Below are 27,996 nucleotides of genomic sequence, written 5' to 3' on the forward strand. Positions count from 1 at the left end.
ATAGAAGTCGTAGGTAAATGAATTTTCCAAGAATCGAGAAAATATTTTTCAAATTCAAACTTTGATTTATGGCTAAAAATCTCATTTAGCTTTCGTTTCGTTCAGGTTCAAGTATACATATTTTAATTTTTCTGCAACTTGTTTCGAGGAAAATTTGAAACAAAATCCAAAAATTATTATAAAAATGTCACAAAATTTTCATACTGTCATTCCAAATTCAGGGTTTCACAGATCAATTGAAATCTCAACAACTGTTCCTCTTTTTGATAAGAAGTGTATTTTTTTTGCTAGATCCACCAACTGATGGTTTTTCTGGCTTCGAGGGCAAAAAAAATAAAATTGATCAATCTACTTTAATTGAACCATTATTGCTTCATCATTTCAAAATTGAACAATTGTGAGTCTCAATAATACCTAAGCGAATCAAAACTTCACCTGGCCAATTCCTAAATGGAAAATCCGTTCTCAACAGAGTCTTGTTGAAAGGAACACCGAAAAAAAAAATAACTCGAATGAAAAAAAATCCAAAAGGAGAATAAAAAGTGTAAAAATAGTGTACGAAACTAGGGTAAGTTATTTGGCAAAGTTATATGTACTCTGCTTGTAGTATATAGACCACCAGGCCCATCAGGGTGTTGAGCGTGGTCGTAGGTGCAAAAGGGACGAAGGTGAGGTGAAACACCATTCCATAGAAAATGAAAATATGGGCAAGTTTGGTGTACTATGCTACGTAGGGATTTACTCGAGAGAGTTGGGCAATTTGATGTGGTAACTTTTTGTTTTAGTGGACGTTCGACGAAGAGAAGTGCTACGCTTCGTCCAAAACAGGACAGGACGGACTCGAGGGGTTTTTACAACGTGCTAGAGATGTACTCGGTGTGTATCCACTTAATTAACAAGTTGTCGGTCGATGCGTAAGCTGCGAAATGGCATATTAAAGGGAAATTTATGTGATTCAATTTGCGGCATGGCGGCTGAAAAGCTAGGTTATTGGGATTTCGCGTGGGTTTTTTTTTGGCCGAGCTTTTGTTGTATTCGCATCTTAGAAACGATAATGGGGGCCAAGTAGGCCGAACGTTACGAGTGGTCACTTTGAAAGTAGGTACTTGCTCGATTGCCAGAGTCAGAGCTAGAGGTATTGATAGATTACTCGAATCGACGTCCACCTATCGTCGATGGCGTAAGGGGTTAAGAATGAAAAATTCGAGTACTTCGCACCCCCGCACACAGCTCTCCTCCTGTGTGGAGCTACTCGTGGTACGATAGTGTATAAAAATCTGTATAATAATGACGTTTTGAATGCGCTCGTCGGGGCAATGAATAGAAAAGTCGACGGTGGCGAGTGGAACAAAAAGGGAGAAAACCAACATAAAACTAGAAAATCGATTTTTGTCTTTGAGCTCGGAATAACTTTTTTTTTTGCAACGTTCGCCTTGCTTCCTTTTTCATGTAATTTTCTTTTGTATCTTCTTCTATCTGACGTAGACGACCAACCATCGGATGTACATGAATTTTTGAACCTCGAGTGAGACACGAGATAGGGCAAGTTTTGCCTGCGTTTTTCATCGGTCGAAATTTTCTTTTGATTTTTTTCCACTCGAGTTTAATAGTAGAGTTGTTTAATGGAGCTCGAAGACTCGACCGTGGGGGGTTTAAAAACTGTTGTGATATGAACTGGTTGTTTTTTTTAGCTCGGTTGTAGGCGGTTATACGTTACTGAAGCAGAAGGAGATGTTTGTAGCCTACGTAGCGTATAGCCTTTTGAAATGCTGATGGCAGCTCATTTGCATAAGCTAATGAAAGCCAACGACAAAATTCACGAATTAAAAGTAGCCTTATATAGAGCTTTTGACAAGTTTTCCAAGCTCGTGACAGACATGAAACGTCCCTAGTTGATTCGAATTTTTTTCAGGCTTTGCGAAATTTTTAGTCGAAAGGTTGAAAATTTTCCTGCAATTAAAAACTTGGAAATTAATTCATTATGCAGTTTCAGTTTGAAAAGAAATTGCTTACACGAAGCGAAAAACGAATAAGAGGCAATTTTTTGCGAATTTAGGTGCCTATTTTATAAGTAAATGGATTAATTTCTCTGTAAAATTGTGCAAAAATAATTTTTTTCTCTTAATGAAACTTTTTCTGTTGGTTTTTTGATTATTTTGTTGTTTTATGGGGGGAGGGGGAGGGTGAGCAAAAAATCCTGCAGTGATTAAAAAGGTTTCATAAAGGAATCAATATACAGAAATCTGCAAAAAAAAAAAAAAAAAACGTGCAGGATGAAAAATATTAGGTAAAATTTGGCCCCCCAAAATAATGCCCAAATTTTAAAATTTGGTAAGTTGCTGATAATTTCTAGTAAATTACTATTCACTGGTTATTTCTGGATAAATTTTCATTCACTGGTAATTTCTGGTCAATTACCATTTACTGGTAATTTCTGATGAATTACCATTTACTGGTAATTTCTGATAAATTACCATTTACTGGTAATTTCTGGTAAATTACCATTTACTGGTAATTTTTGGTAAATTACTAATAAATTACTATTTACTGGTAATTTCTGGATAAATTTACATTTACTGGAAATTTCTGGTAAATTGCTTGTAATTTTTGGTAAATTACTGGTAATTTCTGGTAAATTACTGGTAATTTCTGGTAAATTACTGGTAATTTCTGGTAAATTACTGGTAATTTCTGGTACATTACTGGTAATTTCTGGTACATTACTGGTAATTTCTGGTACATTACTGGTAATTTCTGGTACATTACTGGTAATTTCTGGTACATTACTGGTAATTTTAGGTAAATTACTGGTAATTTCTAAAAAAATTTTTTGCTGGTAATTTTTTGGTAAATTACTATTTACTGGTTATTTTTGGTAAATTACCATTTATTAGTGATTTCTGGTAATTTTTGTTAATTTCTGGTAAGCTGTTGACAATTTTTGGTTGGAAAATTTAGGTAAATTTCAGAAATATTTCGGTAAATTACCAGTATTTGTAAATTATTGGTACTTTTTGGTAATATTTGGTAAATTACTGGTAATTTTTGTAAATTGTTGATACATGTTATATTTGAGGAATTTTTGCTCATTTTTAGACAATTACAGAGAACTTTTTGCGTTTTGTATGTACTTTCAGATCTTGAATTTAAATTCATGAGAACTCGCATAAAAATCCATGATTAATTTATATTCTTATCGCCCTTTCTTAAAAATGATTTTTTAACATTTTTTCAGATTTTGGAAAACTGAGAAATTGTCTCAAATGCTATACTTATTCGAGTTTGAAGGCGCTGAATTTCATTTGATTTTTTTTTTGACTATTTTTCTGAAACTGGAAACTCTAAAAATGACTGAAAATCATCCCCCTAAAATCTATACCCTCTAAAACTGCGATTACAGATCAAACAACCCCAACTTATGCATCTTTTTCTGTGCATAGGCTGAAAAAAGCTAGTAAGGTATACGTTGGTGCGGATATCCTCTTGATAGAACACAGGGAAGGCAATATACTCGTAGTCATCGCAAAGGTTGCTCGTTAATGGAGGAAGTTTATTTTACACGTATATGTAAGTACCTACTAAGTAGGTATAAGAATAGGAATAGGAAAGCTAAGGCATGATAATGGTGTTAGAAAACGGCTCGTATGGTATAGGTATAAGTTTAGGTTTTACATCATTGACACGCCCTAGTTGCATTGTAAAAAGGAAATATCGTATCAGTTTGGATGTAAAAGAATTCTCTAAATGTCAGACTTTGCTGGTAATTTGTCTTGAACGGATAAATGTTTTTGTGTTGAAAGCGAACTCGAACTTGTCGAGCTTTTCCGTTCGTGCTGCGAATTCTAAAAGGCAATTTTTTAGCTCCCCCGCGCCCGATCTCCCTTCCCCGCTGACGTATTCCAAAAGCAGTGCCGCTGTTCGGCGCGCGGAAATTGACGCGATGAAAATAGAAATTTTATTGTTTTGTCGAAACGGTTTTAAAAAATGATGTCTGCGGTGAATTAGTAATTAGCTATAGATGGAGGATCCGTGTTAGGGTATATTTTTGCACCGATTTTTTTCCCCCCACCTTGTGTGTATCGATAGCATATTGGCCGTTGGCGCCACCACCACCACCACCATACTGTCTCTTTTCGTAGATTTTTTCCAAATTAAATCTTCATTCTCCGGTTTTATCTCGTTGTAGTTGTGTGTGATAATTGAGCTCAATCAGTGAACCGTAGTGTGTCATTGATGCTTCGTCGCAACCATGGTTTTATTAGCTTTCCCGCCAGCGAATCTACCAAATGAGATTTCATCCTGTTATCTGTTTTTTTTTTTTTTTTTTTCAAAGCCTAAATGACTCTTTGATGTAGAATTTTATTGCTATTTTATTACGAACGAGTGATGACGTTTGAAGGTGCTCCGTGTATCTACGTGGATTTCTGCATGCCAATTCGGTTCTTTTTTTCAGTCTCTAATAGGAAGTTTTATCAATTCAAAAGTGTCGAATTAAAAAAAAAATAATAAGAAATTTGATTCTTTGGAGAAACTTGTATAGGTCCATTTGTTATATTAGCGTTGGTATTCCATTGACTTTTTCTCGTAAAAGAAAAAGCTTCGTTTCTAAAATTTTGTACGACATTTCATTTCTTTTTTTTTTTTTTTTCGATGAGAAAGGCATAGATAGACATGCTAATTTTTCTGCACTTCGTTCTTTTTGTCCTTTCAAGTTTCGTTTAAATTTCGAAATGTTGTGAAAATAGAAAATTCATTTTCGAAATGAGGAAAAATTAATCAAAATAAGGAAAGATAAATACGTATGTTGGAAAGAAAGCAGTTTGGAAATGGTAACTTGAGGTTGAAAAATAAATTATGAATTGACGGAGGGGGAAGGGGTGGTCCAACTGGCGGAGAACTTTTCGAATCGTGCAAATTAGAAGTCGAAAAAATCGTTTAAAAATACCCCACCCCGGGGGGCTAAATTTCAGGCACCGAATTTCATTTCTTTGATTTTTGGTAAATTTTTTAAAATTCCACAAAAAATTCAAAATTTGACAAAATTGAGTTACAAAGCTGAAATTTGGTTTGTACTCGGTTTGCAACCTCCTGAATCGATTGGTGAGGTTTTCGAGTCGTGTTGGAGAGTTCAGTAGATTTTCGTGTTTCCAGCTCTGGAAAAATATGTTGCAATAAAAGGGCCAAATAAAAACTAGAATCTATAGACTCAGATTCACTATTTTTGTAGCTTTTTAGATCGATTCAAGCACAAATTTTCAAAATCTGATTCCAACATCTCAAATACTAATTTTTTTGTGTTTTTTTGTTTTTTTTTTTGATTTTTTGGTGTAAACAATTGATAATTCTTCGTTCACGAACTGATTAAAATAAAGAGCTGAAGCTCAACTTTGATTTATATTTTATTCTGGTTCGCCTTCAAAATTTATTAGTGCTAATTTTCAAGTCTTTCTGATGTTTTGAGAGGATTTTTGGATTTTCCAGTCCAGACTTTTTTTTGAAAATTAATCAAATGTTCAAATGTCCAGTTGATTCAACTCATTTTGGAGAGAGTTGCAACTCAACTAGCTTGACAACTCTTTTTATAAAAAAGAATCGAACTCTGAATCAGTTGCTGTTTTTGAGGAGTATATTTTTCGATTTTTTGTTATAGGTAAATTCTTTTGCTCAATTTTTGAAAATTATTCACCAATGCCATTACACCTCGCACTTTAGAAGCACACCTCCCCCCTTCTTCAAATATAGATCGAATTCGAAAGTAAATTCAAAGTATATATCCAGCCTTTTATGCTCTTCTTTAACCCTTTAACGCCCAATAAGAAGTTCAAAGGACTGGCAAAAGACAATTTAAAGCCTCAAAAGACCGAAACAGAGCAACTTTAGCAGATCTCAAAGACATCATGACAAAATTTCAAATAAAACAGCTGAGTCGAATGTCATAAAAATTTTTTGGATTTTGAAAATTTTTCATTTCAGAATTTTTGGAATTTGAATTAAAGGATAAAAATTTTCTGCGTGGCATCAAAATTTTTCAATTGAACAAATGTTCATTTTGGAAGACCACTGGACTTGTGCATATGAAAAAGCACATAAATTTATATTTTTAATCACTTTTATAATTTATTTTTTGAATTTGATTTTGAAAATTTGGTCATTTCTATAAACTTTTACATTGGACTAAAATGCTTCATTGCATTTTATTTTCCCCTTAAAATTTCAAAATTGAAATTTCAGAAAATTTTCAAAAAGTTGAAATTTCAGAAAATTTTTAAAGTTAGAATTTCAGAAAATTTTCAAAATTGAAATTTTGGCAAATTTTAAAAAATTTTACGCTTTTGCTCTCCATTATTCATTTAATCAAAAATGAGAATTTTTCCTAATTCGGAAGCATAAAATTTTAATTTTTTTTTTCAAAAATTTCAGTTTTTATTTATTCTTTCCGAATTTTAAAATCTTGAACTGAAATTTTTCGAAATCGAACAATTTTGTTGTAAAGTGCAAATGTTTTATTTGTGAGCTGTTGAAGTTGTCAAAAAATTTGAAAACAGGGGAATCAAAAGCTGCATTAAAATATTTTCTTTGTGAGTCTTCGTAAAAAAAAAACATATTTGAGGGAAATTGGAAATTTTTCAGGTGATAAATTTTACAGCAAATTTCCGTCAGCTTGACCTAAAGTTTTATAAATAATTCTCAACATTCAAGGACGTTAATCTGCGTAACGGCTCGTCTTCAGTGAAAAATGCTGAGAACCTTTTTTATTGTAAATTTTACTTGAAACCAGTAGAAACATTTTGTTCACCACTGTTTTTCTCGTAGGAGTCATAAGTATTTCCAGACAAAAATGCAGAAAACTAACTTTTTGGGGAGGGGTATTTTCAGGATGTTGATCATGATTGCACTCCCTAAATGTAAAAAAAGTCCCCATTTGCTGGCATTTTTTCTGCGAAACGTGAAAATTTTATTTAAAATGACTACCAGCTTCTACCTTGCTTTTTTTTCTCGAGATTTTGTCAAACAACATAACTTCAAGTTAGGTTAGGTTTCACACATTTATGTTCTTCACAGTCAAAAGAATTCCAAATTTTCAAATGACGTAGGTACAGGTAGTAGTAGGTATTTCAAGAATAAGTTTCAACCTTCTCAGCCCCTCCCTCTCTCTCCATCCAATCTATTATCCATTTTCTGTGCAGTTAGATAAACGAACCATTCATTGGAACAGATAAATAAACAGTATCTGTTCGAGGAAAGCTTTTATCTCGCTATTTCTTCTCATTATTTTTAGTCACTTATCTTAATTACTTCTATCAATTTGAACATGTCTTACTACTTTGCATCTGCAGTAAAATTCAAAATATCGTATCGATATTTCAGTGTATACCTAATTTACTCAACAAAATAGGCACTTTGTTAACAAAACGTATTTTTTTTGCAAAAATACAAAATCCTTTTTTTTCTCTCTCAATTTTAGGCTCCCTCCACTTCACTCTTCATCAAAATAAACGAGAAAAGGGAAATATTGGCCTACTTTGGTACGCCACTGTGCGTAAAATATGTATCTATAAAATGATACGAGAATATAAGTCTAATGAATGGCACGTGATGTGTTACTAAAATGGGCCAAATTTTCATTCTACCACAGATTTTTCTTTTTCTTTTATTTTTTTATCATCGGTGCAATCTCGTTATTAGCTTTAGGCTGTGTTTTACTCCAAAATTCCTTACAATGTACGTACGGACAGAGACATAGTTGCGAAGAGAAAAAAAGTATACCAAAATATAAGGGTGCTTTTGTCACTTTCGAAATTATTTTTCAAGTTGATTTTACTCTGGTGAGTTTTTGCTCTATTCTACTATGTACTTCTGAGTACGTGTGGCTCTGGCTAAACTACGTGCACAAGAGACAGTCAGAACTTCCGTAGGCTTACTATATGGAGGAATTTATCTGATCATGTAGCTAGTATAGCGAATAAGAAAGCATCAAGCTTAGCGAGGGGAATTCCGATTACGAATTGCTTATCGGTGTTCTTATCTTTACGGTTAAGTTAGGGTGGTAAAAAAGAATGAAAAGAAAAGCTAAAGGCAAAAGAGACCGATTCCGATTTTGGTGGTTGAATTTTCAGACATTCTTATAAGTGGATACACGACGACGATGAGATTGATACGCGAGGAATAAAAAAAGATTACTTTGGTATAAAATACGACAACGACCTAAAAGACGAGCTAGTAGATCAGGGTGATTTTTATATCCTGTGAAAATAGCCGAATTGTACCCTACGATTCGAGTCGACTCGATTTGGTACATTTTGTGTGGGGTACAATGTGCTTCTGTATATGCTTATGATATTTTCATCGTCTCGATTTTCCCACAACCAAACTGCCTATAAAATGGTGTTGATGAAGATGGGATTTCTTATTACTTTTTTATTTGGTTCGTTTTGCTCGACTTATCGTATGATTCTGTACCTGTTTAGGAGTATTTCATTGCAATAGGGTGTTTGAAATGTTTCATTCCATGTTTGTGGTTTCTTCTTTTTCGTCAATTTGAGGGAGAGGGAGATCAATTAAGGTGGTATTAAATTTGAAAACGACGAATTATTTTCATCGATAGTTTTCGTTCCATTTCGAACGAATTGTTTTGTATTATGGTTGGATTTACTATTTCAACCGTGTAAATCATATTTTAGACGAATTTGTCGCGTATATACTTAACATTGATATTAAAATTTAGCGTACTTAATTGAAAATATTGTTATTTAATGGTTATACTCGTTACCTAATATACGAATTATTATCTTTGACTGTATGAAACAATTTTACTTATTCTGTGATTGTAGCTTTTATACCTATAAAGAAATCTTTGTCGCTGGGACCAGTTCTCTATAATGTAAATCTGTGTTACAGTTTCTCTTTATAATTGTTTTTTAATTTTCACGTTGGACGGATTTACGGGTTTTAATTTTTTGTTCGCTGTGTTTGTTTCAAAAAGCGTAAAAAAAACATTGTGCGCTTCGATGTACGTAATAGAGCTTCAATTCGGAGGATTATAGGGCTTTTTGCCTTTGAAATATTACTGGAAAAATACGCAGCTAGGACGATTTGTATGGAAATTGGAAATATATTGCTGGATGGCGAGAAAAAAAAAGGCTGGAGGATTCGGTGGATTACTTTTTAAGGGATTTGTTTGAGTTTGGATGTTTTGCGATTTGCGGTGATTTGTATACAAATTTGAAAAATTCGTTTTCAATGATTGGAAAAAAATTTTGACGAAAATGGGAAATTGAGAAAAAATTTAATAAAATTTAGATACGAATTTCGTAGAATTAAAAACTCGAAAAAACTGAAAAATATGTGTTTAAAAATTTCTAAATTTCACCCTCTTTTTTTGGTACATTTGGAATGGAAAAAGAAGACTCGACCATCAAATTTGAATAATTTTCCCACAAAGTTGGCCAAAATGTCTGCTACCTACCTCTAGAATATTGCAAAAATATTGAAAATGTTTGCCCTTTCGAGCCATAAAGAATAAGTTAATGGAATGCTTAATGAAATGCTTCTCTGGTGGTAAAAAGTTTTTGAAATTGTTGAAATATTTGCCTACGCAAAAAGTGGCAAATATTCGTATTATTAAGGAAGTTTAAAAGGGTCATAAAACTATTACGGTGACGAATTAGTTGGCAGAAATGTGGCCATTTGTTTGCAACAGGAGATGGCGAAATTATGTCAGTCGACGAATAACGATCAAAAATACTAGCGAATGGCGACATTTTAACGTACCTACAGTTAACCGCGTATTATAATACCTTTATGATATATATTATGTGGGTTTACCTAGACTGCGGTATTTATTTCAAATGACAAATCAACTTTGATTGCAAAAAGTCCCTTTTTTATGTAGATACGTATTTTTTAGTGTATGGCGAATTATACAGGAAATAAGCTCGAATTCACGATTGATTTTCGTATATTATTATAGAGTTTTTGATGGGCAGAAAGTTGTAACTTTTCCTATTGTTAAGTTCTATACTTACAAAATATAGCGCGCTTATTTGCATATTAAATCGGGTACTATATACCTATTTTACGTAGAATACCATATTGCGTAGACTATTATTGTGTATATGTTTTCCCCGTGTTGGTTTTTTTTTTTTTGCTATATTTAGATTTTGTTTCTCGTTTTCCTTCCTTTTTTTCTCTCTTGTTTTAATTAAGAAAAATCGCGCAAAATTAGATTTAACAATGAAAATTTTTCAGCATTTATTAATTCGTTAAGTTTTAAAAATATCGCGAACGATTATAATCTCAAGCTTTTTTTTTTACCTATATATTTTCCTAATTATACTTTTTCACGCTACGTTGTTTTGCGAGTGTTTTATTTTGTTCTTTCGTGTTTTTCGACCAGCCCTGTAATCAACACAAAGGGTTTAATTGCTGCATTTGTATAAACCATGAATGTTTAGATGATGTTGAGTTGCCTGGCTCTTCTTGTTTGGAGGTGGGGTTTTCTCAGGGGAGATTTTGAAATGTGGTTTTATTTTTCATCGAGTGAAATTTCCAAGAAGAGGGGCATCAGGGTGAAAGCTTACGCAGAGCTATAGATTGAATGAAAATGCAAAAATACCCCCACACTCCCACAGTAATGGCAGGTGCCTAATTGGTAATATTATTACATTTCCTGAAGTTTGAGAAATATTCAAACTGGAAAGGTACAGAAGTGAAATAAATTAAAATGTGAATTTATAACCTTTGTTTAATCGATTTGAAAGCGGGTTCGAGCCGTTATGAGCAGCTCTGGAGCCTCCGGCAATTTTTTTAAAGTTTAAAATTCCACAAAATTTTACCTAATCGAGCTGAAAACTGGAATTTAGTTTATAGGTGCAAAATTCTAAACTTTGCTGATCTGTTGGAAGAAGTTTTAAATCATTCTGGAGCTTCCAGAAAATTTTTGGAAATTCCAGATTGCCTAAAAAATTTTACAGTTTGTTTAAATGAACTTTTTGCAGTATTTTTTAAAAATCGGTTTCATACTTCAACATTTTTTTTCCTCCGGCAATTTCATGTTACAAAAATTTTATACATCTCCCCCCCCCCCAACAAGAAGAAGTACAAAAAACTTAAAAAATATAACCACGTGTGAACACACTAAGATTTTAATAAAATTAAGCTATTATAAATCGATACATGTCTTAAAACCCCTGTAACCAAAATTTCAAATGCCCGAAGTCAATTTCGGGTTTTTAAACATTTTTCTTCATTTTGATACCTAAATGCTTAAATTGTGTGTCGTGTTTTTTTTTCAACGATTTACTAAAGAACTCGGTGAGAATAGTGTGCTTAATTTCAATCCTTCAAACTCAGAAACAATTAAGTACTTTTGAGCCATTCTGAGGCCTCCAGCGAGTTTTCCAAATCTCTCCAGGATTTTCAAATTGTTCAAACGCGAACCTCAGTTTTTTAAGGAGGGAAGGGAGTATGCTTGGTAATCACCAACCAAAGTAATAGTCTCTGAAAGTCATTTTCGGCTTTTATGGAACAATTTAAAAATTGCTGGAAAAAAATTGAAAACTTGCTGGTAGTTCCAGAATGACTCAAAAGAGGTTGTGCTTGAGTTGAGAGCGGTTGAAATAAAGTAAATATTCGCACTGATTTGTTTCATTAAAAAAAAAAAAAAAATGAAAAAACTGAAAATTTTGTGGAAATTTTTTTTCAATTTTTTTTAATTTTCAAAAATCCAAAAATGAACGAAACAACAAAGAAAATTTATTAAATCAACATGACACTCTCTGATTTATTGAAACCAAACTTTGTCAAAAGAGTATGTCTTAAAACTTTCCTAACCAAAATTTGAAATGCTGAAGTCTATTTTTGTTTTTGTTTTTTTTTAGAAATTTATAAAACTCCAAAATATTGAATGAAAATGTTTTTTTTGGTAATTTTTGACCCCCCCCCCCTCCCACCCATTTAATAAGTCATTTTTTAAGCTTCCTGCAAATTCTCAATTTTTACCTGAAATTTCAAATTTTAAAAGGGCCAAAAATGAACCTTCACACTAATAACTTGAGTTGGTGCTTATTAGAGACTCTCTCTGTCATTTTAGGTATCTAGTTACCGCTATATTCCAGCAGTTCCAGCTCAAAATCAAGTTTCTGACCACGATTTGTAAAATTCTAGTCAAAATGTAAGAAAATAAAATACCTATTATTTTGATGCGTTTACATGACCACTTTGCGCGAAAGCAATCGCAATTGGACTATTTTGAATCCTCCAGCGAGTTTTCAATTTATTCCAGAAATTTCAAATTGGTGTAGTTGAGGTTATTTCAAAATGGTCTAAAACGCGATTGTTTCCATGTGTCGTATTTAATTTTTTCCTCAAGAATTCACAAATCCCCAAACCGCTTAAGAGCAATTCAAAATTTCTGAAAAAAAAATTAAAACTAGCTGTTGGTTTCGGGATGACATAAAACTGTAAGTTTTTGAAGAGGGGTGGAAGGGACGAAATAAAATAATTATTCACATTATAAAAAAGTTGAAAAATCTCCATAAAATCAGTTTTTTATGAAGTTTTTTGAATTTTTAAAAAATTTGCCAAAAATCCAAAAATGAATTTCAGTTTCTTAAATATGGTTAGACACATTTTTTGGGTTTTAGGACATGCCCAGCTTCTGATCCAGCTTGATTTTGTTGAAAGTAGACTGTGTAAGTTCCAACATCCAGATGGCTTCCAAGTGAAAATGATCCTAGCCTCCTCATAAAAGCCTTGTGGCACGTTGAGGAGGTGGGGGTGTGCCACAATGTTGTGCTCCCAATAAAAATGAAATAAAATTCCTCAAAAAAAACTTCGCTTCGAGAGCTGATTAAAAAAAAAAGTGAAAATGATCCAGTAAACCTTCAAATAAATTGAAAAGGGGTGAGTGGGTTTCTTCGCAATATTTTTTGTCAGTTTTTTAAAAATAAAGTATTTACTGAAATTAAATATGTAAATTCATAGAAAAATTAGAGGGGTATAGAAAACGAACGCCTATCTAATGTATGAAATTTCGACAAATGTGACGAATTTCGAGTAAACATTCATCTATTAACATTCGTGTTGATACTCGTATTTAAAGCGAATTAATTGGGTCACATATGGAATTGGACTCTTGTTACGTACATATATTATTAATTTATTACTCATAATACGCGTATGCACGTACATATGTTTGTACTGTCCAATTATAGGTAAGTATTCGAAATTACTCATCGATCGTCAGAAAATGAAATTTTCCATAAGTAAATGTAGATTGAAAAAACACAGTTTGATTACTCTGATTGTGTGAAATATGTATCATAATTTTTTTACTATAAAAAGTCATTTACCTACCAATAGTATGTATGTACTTATTTTCTAATTTTCTAATTTGGATTTGAAATAATATTTGGTTCAAAAATGAACGAAAACTGCCATTCAGGCTTTAAAAAGTGAAAATGGTCAAAGGGTTGAACGACTCCAAAAAAATCTGGGTTCATCGAAAATTCGCTGTATATTTTGGAAATGAGGTACACGTATTCTTGAATATTACCTATCTTTGAATCCACTTTTTTGAAATTTTTCGGTCCTACATATTTACTTTTTTCCAATCTCTATAAGGGATGAGAATTTGAAAATTGAAGACTCCCTACTTTTTTAAATTCAAAAACAACAAATGAATAACAAAATAGGAATTTGATTTCAGGTATTTATTAACTAAAAAAAAATTGGGTTTTCATGTAGGAAATTACTCGTATACTATACATACAGTAATTTTGCGAATAACCTGAACCTTAAAGCAGTCAGCATTGCATCGTATATTTTTATTTTAAGCCTGTGTACATATGTTGCAGGAAAAACTCCTACCAATCGATAATTTTATATATTATGCCCACGTAGTAAAATAATTACCAATAAAAGAAGTATATAAAATTATCCGGTCGGTGATATTTTTCGCCAATGTTGCATATCATAGCGTTAGCAACAGATACCTATTACCTACCTATTCCTTCAGTAACGGCGAGTATTTCGCTTACATAATATTTCTCTACCTACGTTATTTAACCGCGTTGGCATTTTTACGATATCTAACTCGGATTCTTATTTCATTAAAGATTCGTCACACCATAGAGGCGCGATAAAACCATGCAAACGTGGAAAATTCACTCACAGCAGAGACCAAAGAGCTTGTAAACAACAATCATTCATAAATCGAGATCTCACTGATCCCTACCATTATCTAATGTAGGTACAATTCGAGCAAGTTTATTCGACGCAACGTAACAATTACAATTATTCTAAGCCTACTCTCCTTAAAATTCTCGTATTTCATCGGGCGAAAAACCATACCTAATTCTTTAACCTTCGTCTTCTTCAAGCTCGAACCGATGAGATAATATCATCGCTAATTTCCATACTATGTACATGTATTAGAGAATCCGTTAACGTGTACCACTGTACCTCTATACCTTTGCCGAAAAGTACCACACATTTGGCCACCTATACGATGTAAAATTCAGCAACGAAAACCAAACTCGCCCAGGTAGTGAAACACCCACTGGTAAAACATCCGCCAGGTTGACCAAGGTCAAAAAAACTGGAAAGCGGCAGTTGGAATCGTACAAACTATAAAAATCTACATTTATAAATACGACAGTTCATAATTTGTACTTCGTCGTGTTTTGTATAAACTAGCTTTGTAAAATGTATCATTGGTTAGCTTTATGTTATTTACTAAATTGGCGAAATAGCTTCGTCAGGGGTATAGAATCGGCTAAAAATGTAACTTTGAACGTAAGCAGAAAATTTTTTGAAGTCTGATTAAAATATGTACCTACTTGAATACACTAGCAAAAATTTGCTGATTAAAAAGAAATCATTGAAAAATAAGACGAAATTTGTATTTGAGCAAAAGCTCAAAATTTTAAAATTTTCTCAGACGTGGGAAGTATTTCAACTGGCACAAGAAGTTTTGAACCAAGTAAAGTTAGATAGAAAGAACGTGCAACGATATATACCCTGTTAAAATTTCAGATGCTGAAGTGCATTTTTCGATTTTTGGTGAATTTTGAAAATCTTGGAAAAAATCGGAATCTCACCCAGTTATCCTTTTTTTTATTTTTTATTTTTTTAAGGGGGGGGGGGGGGGGGGTTCCCCAGTCACCAACCTGCTGGTGGGGTGGGGCAAGTTTAAATATCACATCATAATTTTTTTACACATTGGTTTTTAAAATCAGATGCACACAAAAATAATAATACACTAGACCTTAAGCAAATAAACATTAGAACTTAGACCTAACACTAAATAAAACTTGGAACTAAATGAATATCTTATTATATAGTTATACTACACATCTTACAAAATATAGTAATTCTATAGTTATACATATATATACACCCTACCAATACTCACCTTTCCGGAACGTCAGGAGAATCGTTGGGGGCGGGCTCTTCTACCCTCTTGGTCCAGGGAAGTGCCCCAGCCTTGGAGGCTTCTTCACCCCTGTGACGGGGCCTTCAAGTTGACACACATCTTTCTTCTTCCCACAACTTTCTTATAGTGTTTCTCATGTACTCCAGATGTGACAGAATGGCTACATCCAGACGAATACTGGGCCCTCCAACACCAAACCTCTGACAAGTGGTCAGCACATGCTCCGCTGTTTCTTCTGGAAACCCGCATCTGCAACTTGCCTCATTTCTTCGGTGAATGCTGTGTAAGAAAGACCCGAAGCAGCCTTTATCACTGAGGGCCTAAGCAACCCAAAAGTCCAATTTGCTGTCAAGATCCACGTTCTTTCTTGCTGAGATGGTGGGGAAAAGTTTTCTCATCCATGGTCCAGGCTCTGACTGTATTCACATCTCATTCCATTGGTTTAAAGCTTGTTCCTGGATTAAAGCTACAGCTTCCTGTAACTCTTCTTCCCATAGATAAGGTGTTCTTTTATGGGCAAGCCAAGTCAGGGCTCGTGCTTCTATGGCTAGTTCCAACGGCATTGAGTCTGCTATCACAGAAAACTTAAATGTTTTTTATACCCTATTGGCGGCTGTTGCAAACGGTTTCGAGCCATTTTGATCAGTTCTGGAGTCTCCAGCAGATTTTTGAAAATTATCATTTCCACAAAATTTTACCAAATGAAAAGTTGGAAAGCAGAAGTTTACTCTATACTCTAATTTTACCATGCTGAGTTGACTGGAGGTGGTTCAGAGCTGTCCTGGAGCCTCCAGCAACATTTTCAAAATTCCATATTTCTAAAAAAAAACTCTATAAAATGGAACACCTCGATTTTTGGACTGGTTTTATGACATTTTTTTTGGAAAATGGAATTTTCAAACTGTTGCTGGAGACTCCAGAACGGCTTAAAACTACTTCCAATTGACTCGACATGTTGAAATTAAATTCTCGTGTGAATTTTAGCTTTACAACTTGATTTGGTAAACTATCAAATATGGCAAAATCTCTTTTTTCGTTAAAATTTCCAAAAATAAAGTTTCGTTTCTTGTTAAAAATTGTCATTTTTTGCCTTTTATTTAAAAAGTCAAGAGAAAGTCTCGGTTTTTCGACAAAAATTTAGAAAAAGTATCATTTTTTTGCTAATTTACGTAATTGCCAAAATTCTGCTTTTTTCTAAACTCGTCAGTCTAACTTTTTGCCAAAAATTCACAAAAATTCTAGTTTCTTAACAAAATTACTGAAAAGTTGAGCTTCCTTTAAAAAAAATTACCCAAAAGTCTCGTTTTTTTTCAAAACATAAAAGTCGTGCTTGAAAAATTTTCGAAAGAGTTGGTGAAATTATGACAATGATCGCCGAACTGACTTACTTCCATGTCGAAATCCCTAATTCGAAGCAGCGAGTGACATCTTCAATATTTCATAACACAAGGCAATTGAAAATCAAAATTATCTGTCTGTCTGTCGAGTACTATGACATGGTATGCCACGAGCAGCCCTCTAAACTAACCTATCACTTCAGGCAACAGTGACTTTTCCAGCACACGTATTCAATATTCAAGCCTCTAAGTACTCGACCCGATTTTCAAATTCACTCATCTCCAAAAGATAATTCGGAAGACCCCTCCTGCGCAATATTATTGTACACTGCAACTTTCACACATAAAGGCTAATTAACACGATATTCCATCAACATATATTATGCTGACAAGCAAATACAAATAATAGTGTACTCGATAACAACACAGCTGCTCATAAAGCACAGCAACATTATCACCATCAGCGAAGCATCCAGTATAGCTAATTTTTCTATACCGCAAATTACCAGCATATATAATCTAGAGCCTCGTTGAAAATAACCTTTTTGTTAAATCCCCCGTTAATATGTCGAACGTGCTCGATACACGTTTTTCCAACCAAACACGTCATTGAAAAACATTTTCAAGCGTGCCTTATTTCCTCACCCCGTTGAATTTCATCAAGCCACGAGTAGTTTTTCAAAAGAGACTCTTTAATCAGTACACGTTTCGGAGGATCGTTTCGTGAACACCATTTATATACATACCTACTCGTACCCCGACCATGTACCACTACTTTTCATACACTTGGCGCTGTCAGTTAATCATTTAACTTAATTTATTACGGCCGCGAAATACTCGTAAGTACCGACGCCAGCTTTATACAAGTTTCTCTTTCGTTAAGTATTACGTAGCATTTGCTTCCGCTAATCGAAAGATGCACATTTTTTTCATTTTTTTTCCATGTAATATCCAAACCAAACGTATAGGTATATGCTAAACGACAAAAGCTCATTCGCTTTTATCTACATCTATACGTCCTTCGAGTTTATCGCCATTTCGTGTCTCGTAGTTTGAAAAAAAAGCGAGGCAATTTCGAGCTTTTTTTTCATCGATATCGTATATACGTATACCTATATAGAAGAGATGACTGGCGAAATTGGTTTGTGGCATACGTAGGTATAGGTATAAGAATGTTGAGAGGTTTTCACGTGCCAACTAAGTGCATAGTTTTTAAATTTGAAAGCATTTCAACTCGAGACGAGGAAAACTTAAATTTGATTTTGGACCAATAGAAAAGACAGGAGTACACAAACACACCAGCGATCCGATCCAATTGAGCAAGAAGGTCCCAATGGAGAATCTCAAGCACACAAGTTTCCTCTCTGTGAAGTGATTTTTACACAAATACGTTATTGCCATCTAGAGATGAAAAAAAAACAACGTTTTCTGAGGATGTAATTATTTTAACATCGTCGTTTGAAACACAGTATACCTATTACCTAATTATTTTTTTTTATCAAAAAATTATCAAACACAAATCTACTCCGAAAACACTGATTGAACTTTGATAGGAAATTTTCGTGGAGTTTTTTCTCGTCGATTATGAGAAAAATGATGAAAAAATCCCATCACGTAAGATGTTTCAGTGAAAGCAATTTTTAATTGGAAAACTTTTCTAATTTTTCATCGTGTTTGACTCAGAAGAGAGGAATCCTAACAGGCGAAAAATTTTCGATCCGGACAAAGCTAGAGCGAAAGAGCTTGCAAAAACATCACCACCTAAAATGTCGGATTCTAAAGGAGCTTTTTTCGATTTTTGGTGAATTTTTAAAAACGAAATTTGAGCCAAAAACGGAAGAAAAAAAATCAAAATTTCATCAAATCAACGTAGGAAGCTAAAATTTTGCATGTAAACAATTTTCGACTTACCGAATCATGGTTTCCTTTTTCAGAAATTCTAGAGCCTAGTGCTCGTATACTTAATTTTTTTCCAAAAGAAAAAAAGGTCACTATAATCGATTTTGTACTTGGTAACTTTTTTGGTGAATTTGTCACCGAAGAGTCACAACACAGATTTATGTTGAATTGTTGATATTTACGGCAAATGGCTATTGAAGTAATCACCAAAATGTCATCACTGTACTTGGAAAAAACATTTGACTGTCTGGTGACTTCTTGGTGACAGATTCATCAAGCAGTGGCCAAGTGTAATCGATTTTCTTATACTCAGTGACTTTTCTGGTGACTCTATCACCAAGAAGTCACCAACCCATAGAAAATTCATATTTGACTGTCTAGTGACTTCTTGGTGACAGATTTGCCAAGAAGTCACCATACGTGATCTATTTTGTACCTGGTGACTTTTGGTGAATCTTAGTGACTTTTAATTTTTTTTCTCTTGTATGCAGTCGACATGCCGGACTTGACATGAAAAAATACTCTATCTAAATCTACAGTGGCGTAGCCAGGATTTTCTCAAGGAGGGGGCAAAACCAGATTTTTAGGCATGAAAAATCGAAATGAGGGGTAATTTTCTGGAAATCTATCGAGATGTGTGGTGATTTCATGAAAATGAAGGCAAAAGTACTGCTCGAGCGAAGCGAGAGCGAAAATTGTTAGAAAAAAATGGGTCCAAATAACGAAAAAACGTCCATTTTTGCATGTTTTCTTTCAAATTTTCGCTCGCAAGGGGGGCCATGGCCTCCTTCGCCACCCCCCTTGGCTACGCCACTGTAAATCTAAATCTAAGTATAAATCTAAATAGCCTTCTCCTGCCAGTACTTGAGGAATCTAACTGTGTCATCGTCAAGTGTCCCATTTAATTTTCCAGGATTGATTTTTCCTGATAAAGATAATTCACATTCAAATAAGTTCTTGTCAGTCTGAACATCACCACATTCACACAGATCATCATCAGCCTACTGCCATCTATGAAGGTTTATACTAATGTACTTAGATCATGTGACTCCGCTCTCCAATCTGTTGAGTGCTTTCCACAGTCCATATTTCAGATATTCTACACTTGGTAGGGCTTCCTGCCTGGTTCTTCCCTCAGCCCATGCATTCCATATGCGGCATCTATCTGTGCTGGAGGTATCTATTAGTTCTTCAACTGTTTTCATGAAACTATGTCTTGATCTGAGGCGGGTTTCAGCCAGTTCTTCACATTCATGCATAGGATGCAGCGGATTTTTTAGCATCTTTGTCTTCCCTGTCATGGATGCAACTTCACATCTGGCTGCTGGTGGGCCAATCCACTCAACTCATACAGATTATTCAATTGTGTTGAGTGTAAGCACCCTGTCATCAATCTACATGCTTCATTTAAGGGTATTGGGAATCAAAGTATGATGTCACAATTGCGACACAGCTCATTTTTACTGGATTTCACATTCTCATTTGGTCCCAAACAAAACTGTAGTCTCATAAGAAACCATGTAAAAATGGATAAATAAGACACCTGTTGATAAAAACCTTATTTAAAACAAAAATTCAGACTTTCTAACATATCATACTTATTATAAAATGAGCTTTTTTTAACACAACATTTCAGAGAAAATTGAAACTGAAAAGTAGCAAATTTACATGCCATCTTATGGAACGCTTCCACAGGTTGGGACCAAATGAGATTGTTTACTTATGCACACATACATACATTTTACAGCACACAAAGATCCGCTTCGATTCCCAATATCAACTTTACTTGCATGTGCTGAATGACTCCAAATAGGACAGGCATACTACCCCACTAAATAGCACAGTGTCAGCACAGATGTTCTCATAACTTGGGGCTTAGCTCCCCAAGTGCTGCCTGCTAGTTTGTGAATTATATTTGTTCTTGCTGCAACTTTCATTTTAGTTGCCTCACAATATCTTTTCCCTTTTATAGGTCAAGGACCTATGTAGGGTTACACCTATAGGTATTTGGGGTTATCTGCATGTTTCAGATCTATTCCACCCCATCAAATATTCAATTCAGACCGGTCTCTCACATAGAGGGCGCTAGTGTACCCATTGTTCCAGAGTTTAGACGGGGCTTTTTTCTTAACCCTCTCTTATCAGTCGTATTTTACCAAAATGTTGGATTTATGAGTTAAAAATGAAAATATGATTCGGTCATGATTAATATGCAATAATACGGTGGAACCTCGATAACTCGAAGCTGAAGGGAAAGGAGTTGACTTCGAGTTATTGGAGTTTTCAAGATAATGAGATGAATTTTGCATTGAGTCTTATGGGGAGTTGAAGACATGGACCTTCGAGTTACAGAGGTTTTCGAGTTAATGGAGTTAGAGTTATCGCGATTCCACTATAATTATAAAAATAATGTACATCAAATTATTTTTTCAGTTTTAACTCTCAAAAGTCAAAATTAATGCTTTTGTAAACGCTGATAAGAAAAGCCCCGTCTGAAAAATGTAAACATTTGCCAGCTCACTAGCGCCCTCTACGTAGTGCCTGGTCCAAATTGTCACTTTGCTTCACGATTTCTGAGATGAAAAGAGCATTTTTCTGTCTTTGCTGGATTTTGTTTGAGGTGGTTATCTTTATAGTATGTGTCCAGTTCCTCTATAGCTTGGTTTAGTGTGTCCTCCACCTCCTCAAATGTGTTATGTTGGGCAGTTAGTGCAAGATCATCTGCATACAGAAAGTGGTTAGTATCTGTCCTGACTGGTTGGTCATTGGTGTAAATGTTGAAGAGAATTGGTGACAAAACACTGCCCCGGGCAATCCGTTCTTTTGCCGCCTCCAGGTGCTGTTTTTACCATTGAGTGTCACATAAAATCTTCAGTCTTTCTTCAACATAGTGACTATCTATGAGAGTTTAAAAACGTTTTAAGTTGGTACACCTTATACTGGAGTAGTAGTCGGTGGCACACTGTGTCAAAAGCTGCTGTGAGGTTGACAAACAATACTCCAGTGACTTTCTTCTTTTCAAAGCCATCTTCAATGTGCTGTGTTAGGTGTAATATCTGGCCAGTGCATGATTTGCCTGCTGTCTGATCTGCCCCTCATCTATACAATCAGCCATGCATGATGCAATTCAAAATTACTCTTTCAAAAATCTTGTATAAGTGACACAGCAGGGAGATAGGCCTCCATGGTGTCATTTATCATTAAATCAAGTTTGAAAAAGGTTTACCTGAAAAGCATGGTTTTTTCACAAATACTTTCTTTTTGAGGGTCTCCATCTTCTATCTTGAGACATCTCCTGAGCTAAAATTTCTTCCAACGATGTTCGACTTGAAAAATGAAGGTTTTCGTGAAATTTGGTCAAAGTCGTTCCACATTGCCCCTTCACCTCGACGCCCATTATTTAAAATGTTTGAAGATTCGACTAAGAACCACCTATATGTGAAGGGACCATTTGGGTAATTTTTGATCAAAATTTTCAGCCAAACTTTGCCAGCATGTACTTCTTTTTCAACGCAGAAATGAACTGACCACGATCGTTGCTTCTGCTTATTATTTTACACGTATGGCTCTTATCTCTCAACTATACTCGAATTCTCTAATCTTGGTAAAATGATAAATGCTTCCATTAAAAGTCAACCAACCACACCCTTTGACTCCTACGACACATTTCCTGTAATCTTGAACGTGGCGTAGCTAGCCGTTGAGTTTCCACTGGAATAATCAATTTGGCCAACGTAATGACATAATTTCCGACTCTCGTCTCTCACTGTCTTCGTCTTCCAGTCTGGTAATGGTAAAATTAGGTACATTTTTTTTTTTCTAGCAAAATGATGGCAAAAAAAAGGTGGACGTTTCGTAATTGTACCTAAGTATAATGTAGGTAGAGGTACAGAGAAACTTATGAAACCAAAGTCGAGCCGTACAATCGATTTAAAACATACAAAGCTCGACGCATATTTGTTCTAGGCATGTACTGGAATAGGTGAATACATTATTTTAAAATTACATCCGTTCTTTGTAATGCACAGTGGTTCCCAGACGAGGTGAGTTTTTCGTTAAGTTGTGCCGGATGGCCACGTTGCTTGTTGTACAATGCAGCGGTATGAGTATTATAGATAAATTGCCAACTAATAGAGTTGATGGGTCTTAGGAATGAAATACTCGTAAGTCGTAAACGTATATGTATAGGTACATAGTAAGTGTATTACGAACTCGTAAGCTACTCGTAACTTCAACCAACACGATGAAATTGTGGGCGTAAGTAAATGTGTCATAGTCGATTATGTCTAGCATGTGTTCTTGGCAATACTTTTGTTGATTACACGTGTGAAAAGTTGAATATACCGCAATATGCTTTTTACAAATGTAATTGGCGAGAATTAAAGGCAATTTTTCAACTCGAGTTTTGTACAGAGTCTAAGGACATTGATAAAGTTACAGTTTACACGATTCCCAGCCATGGGTGACAGATGGAGATGGAGAGAGCAAGATGATTAGGAAACCCTCGAATTCTATGTACTTATGTAGAAAATTAGCATCATGTTGAGGCGTGGCTATAGGCTACACGACGTTAATTTGGATGATACATTTTCAACAATATCGAATATCTGCCAGTTAATATAGCTTTTCATTGCTTATCGAAACGTTTCACATTTGAATGCTCTTTAAACACGTACGAGTATATTCTAGGTGCCTATATCTGGCATACGTAGCGATTTTATTCATGGAGTTGGGTGTTGTGGTGTTAATGAGCAATGTGTTTTTTGCCTTTCAACACCCTCGAATATGTTTTATAGTGGCATTTTTCGAATTTCACATGGTGCTCGATGTGGTACCCCATATATCTTGTAGGTTATTCTTTTTTTTAAATCTCTATTGAATGGATGAGATTGACGTCTAAATGCTCGGTATAGGTACTCTGAATAAATATGTCAACGTGTTCATTGTTTCTGTAATACTGAGCCTGACACGTTGATAAACCCCATTTCTACGAATGGCGGTGGTGTTTTGTGGCTCACTGATTGCTTTGTTACATTGTTTCTGACTGGTATAAATGAACTCGACGATGACAATATTGTTTAATCGACTCTTGCCACCGAAAATCTCGGCTCGATTCGGAACCAGCAACGGTATATGATATGCACAGTAGGTAGGTGCACGTCTCAGTGTGGGATTTTTTTTTCTTTCGTATCGTAGCTGAATTCGAATCTCTCGATGGATTGGGAGATATTCCATGTCCATTTATGAGTATTCGTATACGCCACAGTCGATGTACGTACTACGTATACGAGTAGAAGTTTTAAACGATTAGGTACCTACATTTTTATGTACTATCGAATGAATATACCTATACGACAACAAGTTAAGGACATTATACCCCACCGTATATTACGATGGCATGAGCTGCTAGTGCGGTGTACCGGTGTTGATGGTTTTTACTTCAAGGCCTGCGAGTGCGGTGCCTCTCTGCCTCACCGTGATGCTATGTGCATGCTCGAAAGCGAAATTATTACCGTCTAGGGTACCCATAGTACCCACTATTATATGTATATTTCTGCTACCCGTCGTCCCACCCCGACCGTACTACCGTACTATGTGGATATGGTGCCTAATACTGCCTATACGTTCTAGATTTAAAAACTACCTATAACGTAAGTGAGCTGCACACACCCCCTTTTTCCCGTGTACGAAAATTTCCAATGTTTGTTTACATTTTTATTTTAAAACCATCGTAGTCTATTTTTGATCGGTTGTATAATTTTCATCGCGTGTTAGAGTCGTTCCGATTCGGTAATGTGCGTGGAAGTATTTTATTAGTCGCATTGATTATCGGATTTAGTATCGCAATAAGGGTGGCGGAATGGTATTTTGATATACGGACTTGAGACATGATAGAGTACGATTAGTCAAGGGCAAATTGGGCGTTTATATTGAACTGATTTTTCACCCTGGTTTTCCCTCCTCCTCGGTTCGATTTCTTTTTAACAATCCCCCTCCCCACTGGTATGGTGGAGTAGGTAGATTTGCCTAAAAGAATGCGGGTCAGTTTTGAGGTAGAGTGAGGAAGGAGGGTTGAAATAGATGGCGTCATTTTTTCTGGTGATTGTTGTTTTTGAATGTTTCGAATGCGAATAGGTAGGTAATTATGTAGTCTTTGATTTTGGTCTTTTTTTTCTGTAAAGTATTGGAACCCAGAGGGTCGCTCACAAAAAAATTTCAAATGTATCCAATCGAAAAATAAAGAGCCCTGGGAGGGTTTAACTTACTTTCAAAAATCTCCCAAAAATCTATGATGAGAAAATAAGTGTATTTTTTAATGCATTAGTATGTACCATATTTGGCCATTGTTGGCAAACTTGAAAATCAAAAACTCAAAAAAAAAAATTGGTAAGTTTTTACCTTTTTCCTAGGTTTTTTTTTTTTTTTTTTGAAATTAGCAATAATGATTAAAAAGTTGATACTCGTACCACTTCATTCCAAAATATGCTTCCTCTTTCAGAATTGATGTCTCAAAAATATCAGCAATTTGCAAACTTTCAATCGCTCAGTGGAACCCTAAAAGAGGTGTCTTTTTCAAAACAGGTGAAAAGAGATGCTAGACTCAAATAAAAGTATACGCTGAATTTTATCAAAATCCTCTTGACATTTTTTTTTTTTGCAATCCATCCTCACCTGCATACCAGAATTTGTTTAGGGCGAAAAGGTGTATTTTTTTAGCCTCAGTTTTTCAAGAAATTCTACTGAGCACAAAAAATATTCTTCTTCGACGCTAATAACATTTTTTTCTGGAATAATTACTTAATGGAGGTACTTGTCATAAATTATTTTTTTTATCAAATTAAGTGTACCAAAAATTTCTGGGCTATTTTGGAAAATGTCATCTCCTGTAGGAGACTCAAATTTTTGATTAGCCTACCAAAATTCTGTTGTGAGCTCCTTTATGATGAGTGTCCAATATTCTACTGAAAACATTGGGCAAAATGGGTGATAGATTGACGATTGTGAACGATCGAGAGATTATCTGGAGAGTATTTTATAAGATAATTTTTCAGTACGTACATTGTTTTAATTTCTATTTTTTTTTCAATTTTACAGAAAACAAGCACGTGTTACGACATCTTTGAAATCAACTGACGAATGAACTGGTTCTTTTGCAGGAACGAGTGGTATGTATTTTATATCTATAATGTAGGTATCTATCAAATTTGAATATTAATATCTACCTATAAGTTAATTTTTGGACGTTTGTACGCCTTCTTTTCATTTCCTAGCTGTCCAATTTAATGTCACTGAAAGTAGGGTTTTTAGAAAGAGTCTGTTCCAAAATTCCAAAACTCCCGTATAAATTTGTTCCAAATTTCAGCTGTCTAAATTGGTTTGACGATTTTTTTGCAAATTTCTAAAAATTTTCATTTTTGTACTAAAAATGATAATTTTCTGGAAAAAATGATTCATTTTTAAAATCATAAAAATTGGTGCAAATTTGATTCTTGAACAATATTAGGCTCGTAAAATCAATTTTGAGTCAATTTTAAGCTTCCAGCAAGATTTCAATTTCCTCCAAATAGAATCTTTTAAAATTCTACCAAAAACGATTAAAATTTTTCTGGGATGTTGGGATGGGTGAAGATGTGAGGGACAAAACAAAACACTCAAGCAGTGAAAATTTCGATTGGGTCATGTGGATGGTATAGTTTCAAGAGAATCCTCAAAGCCCATTAATTCCAATTGAGCTTACTCGTAAATATGTATTTATTTATTTAATTTAAACGTTCACTAAAAGCTCATGTCTTAAAGTTCAGTTGGTAATTTTGAGCTGTCAACGATGATTTTCTAATTTTTGGGGAATTTTCGATTATAAGGAAGTATTTGTAGTTCTGATGGCCTACATAAGGTAATTTTTTATCAAGAGTAAATTTCCAGCTACTTATCAATTCCGTAACTGAGTCGAGTCCTCCTGTTCCTATTCATCGTATTCGACTGTTCTTTTCTCAATTCATTCTCTATTCATTTGGTTGACACCGAAATTTGAAAAATGTCATCGAATTATGGTTGCTTGGAAAATGACATAAAAACTTCTACCCAGGAATTTTTAAGCTGCAATTTTACCTCAAAAAATTTATTGATTTCAAAAAATAATCGCACAGGTATGCAGCTTGATATTTTCTCTTACCAAATTTTTAGAAAGAAAATCGTCTGAAACTCCCATAACTCAAAATTTAAGCTGACCAAATTGATTTTTTGATTTTTTTAAACGAATATTTGAAGATTCGAAATTGAACGTTTTTGGTGATTTATGCATTAAAAGAAACCATACATACCTATAAGTAGGAATGAAATGTACAATTATTCAGTAAAAATCATGAAAAATAATTCTAAAGGTACCTAATATGAATTCTTTAGAATCAAATTTCGCCATTTGGGACTATTCTGTAGTCTCCTACTTGATTTTCGATTTCTCCAGAATTTTTAGATTTCTTCTTAAAGCGTGGAAATTAATTTGGTCAGCTAAAAATCGAGTTTTGGCTTATTTTCAACCTGTTTAACAAGTTTATTCGCATTTAAGTCAATAAATAGGAGAAGAATAAAGCATCAGCTAGGTAACCAAAATAATTTCCTGGCTTCCTGGATAAATTGAAAATCGTACTAGAGACTCCAGAATGACCCGGAATGATGAAGTTTGAATGGGGGAGGGTTGGTTTTAAACAAGATGTGGCTATTCGTGCAAATTTCAAAATTTTTCCCGAGAATAATTTTTTTTTTTGATTTTTTGCCTCATAAGTAAATAGTTATGCATGGTCAAACGATTCGCTCCTAGTGTCCACAAAAAAATTGTCTCAAATTTGAGTGAACTCGTTAAATGGGTCGAGGATAAACCACAGCTCGATTATTAGCTGGCCAACTTAATTTCCACATCTTCAAGAGAAATTTTTAAATTCTGGAGAAATCGAAAATCGTGCTGGAGGCTCCAGAGTTGCTCAAAATGGAGGAATGAATTTGGTTTGCAAAAGTTGAAAATGATATAAAGGACTAATTGTCATCGGTTTTACTGAATAAATATGTATTTTTTATAAAAAAAAAAAAAATTAAAAAAACAGACACAACAAACAAACAGTCAAAAGTGGTTAATTTTGGATTTAAAAAAATGTTGTCAAAAATCGAAAAATCATTTTTGGCAGCAAAGTTTTGCTGACTGGCATTTCAAACCATGCTCTTTCCAAAAATCGTGGTACCTACCGTTAAAATTGGAGACTGACATCTCGAGTGGTTCCCTTGCAAATACATAATTTTCTGCAGCTGGTGGTAATTTTGGATTTTTTTTCA

General features: G+C 34.4%; 1 protein-coding gene across 3 annotated transcripts in view; it reads left to right on the plus strand.

Annotated features, from left to right (window-relative positions):
* Positions 1-27,996, plus strand: part of LOC135839444 (putative peptidyl-tRNA hydrolase PTRHD1) — a 168,715-nt gene that overhangs the window by 58,751 nt on the left and 81,968 nt on the right. For all 3 annotated transcript variants that reach the window (XM_065355459.1, XM_065355461.1, XM_065355460.1), the window contains exon 2: positions 25,768-25,838. The gene's annotated coding sequence lies outside the window, so the exon portion shown is untranslated. The remainder of the gene's footprint in view (positions 1-25,767; positions 25,839-27,996) is intronic.

Source organism: Planococcus citri, chromosome 3, assembly GCF_950023065.1.
Source record: "Planococcus citri chromosome 3, ihPlaCitr1.1, whole genome shotgun sequence".
NCBI lineage: Eukaryota > Metazoa > Arthropoda > Insecta > Hemiptera > Pseudococcidae > Planococcus > Planococcus citri.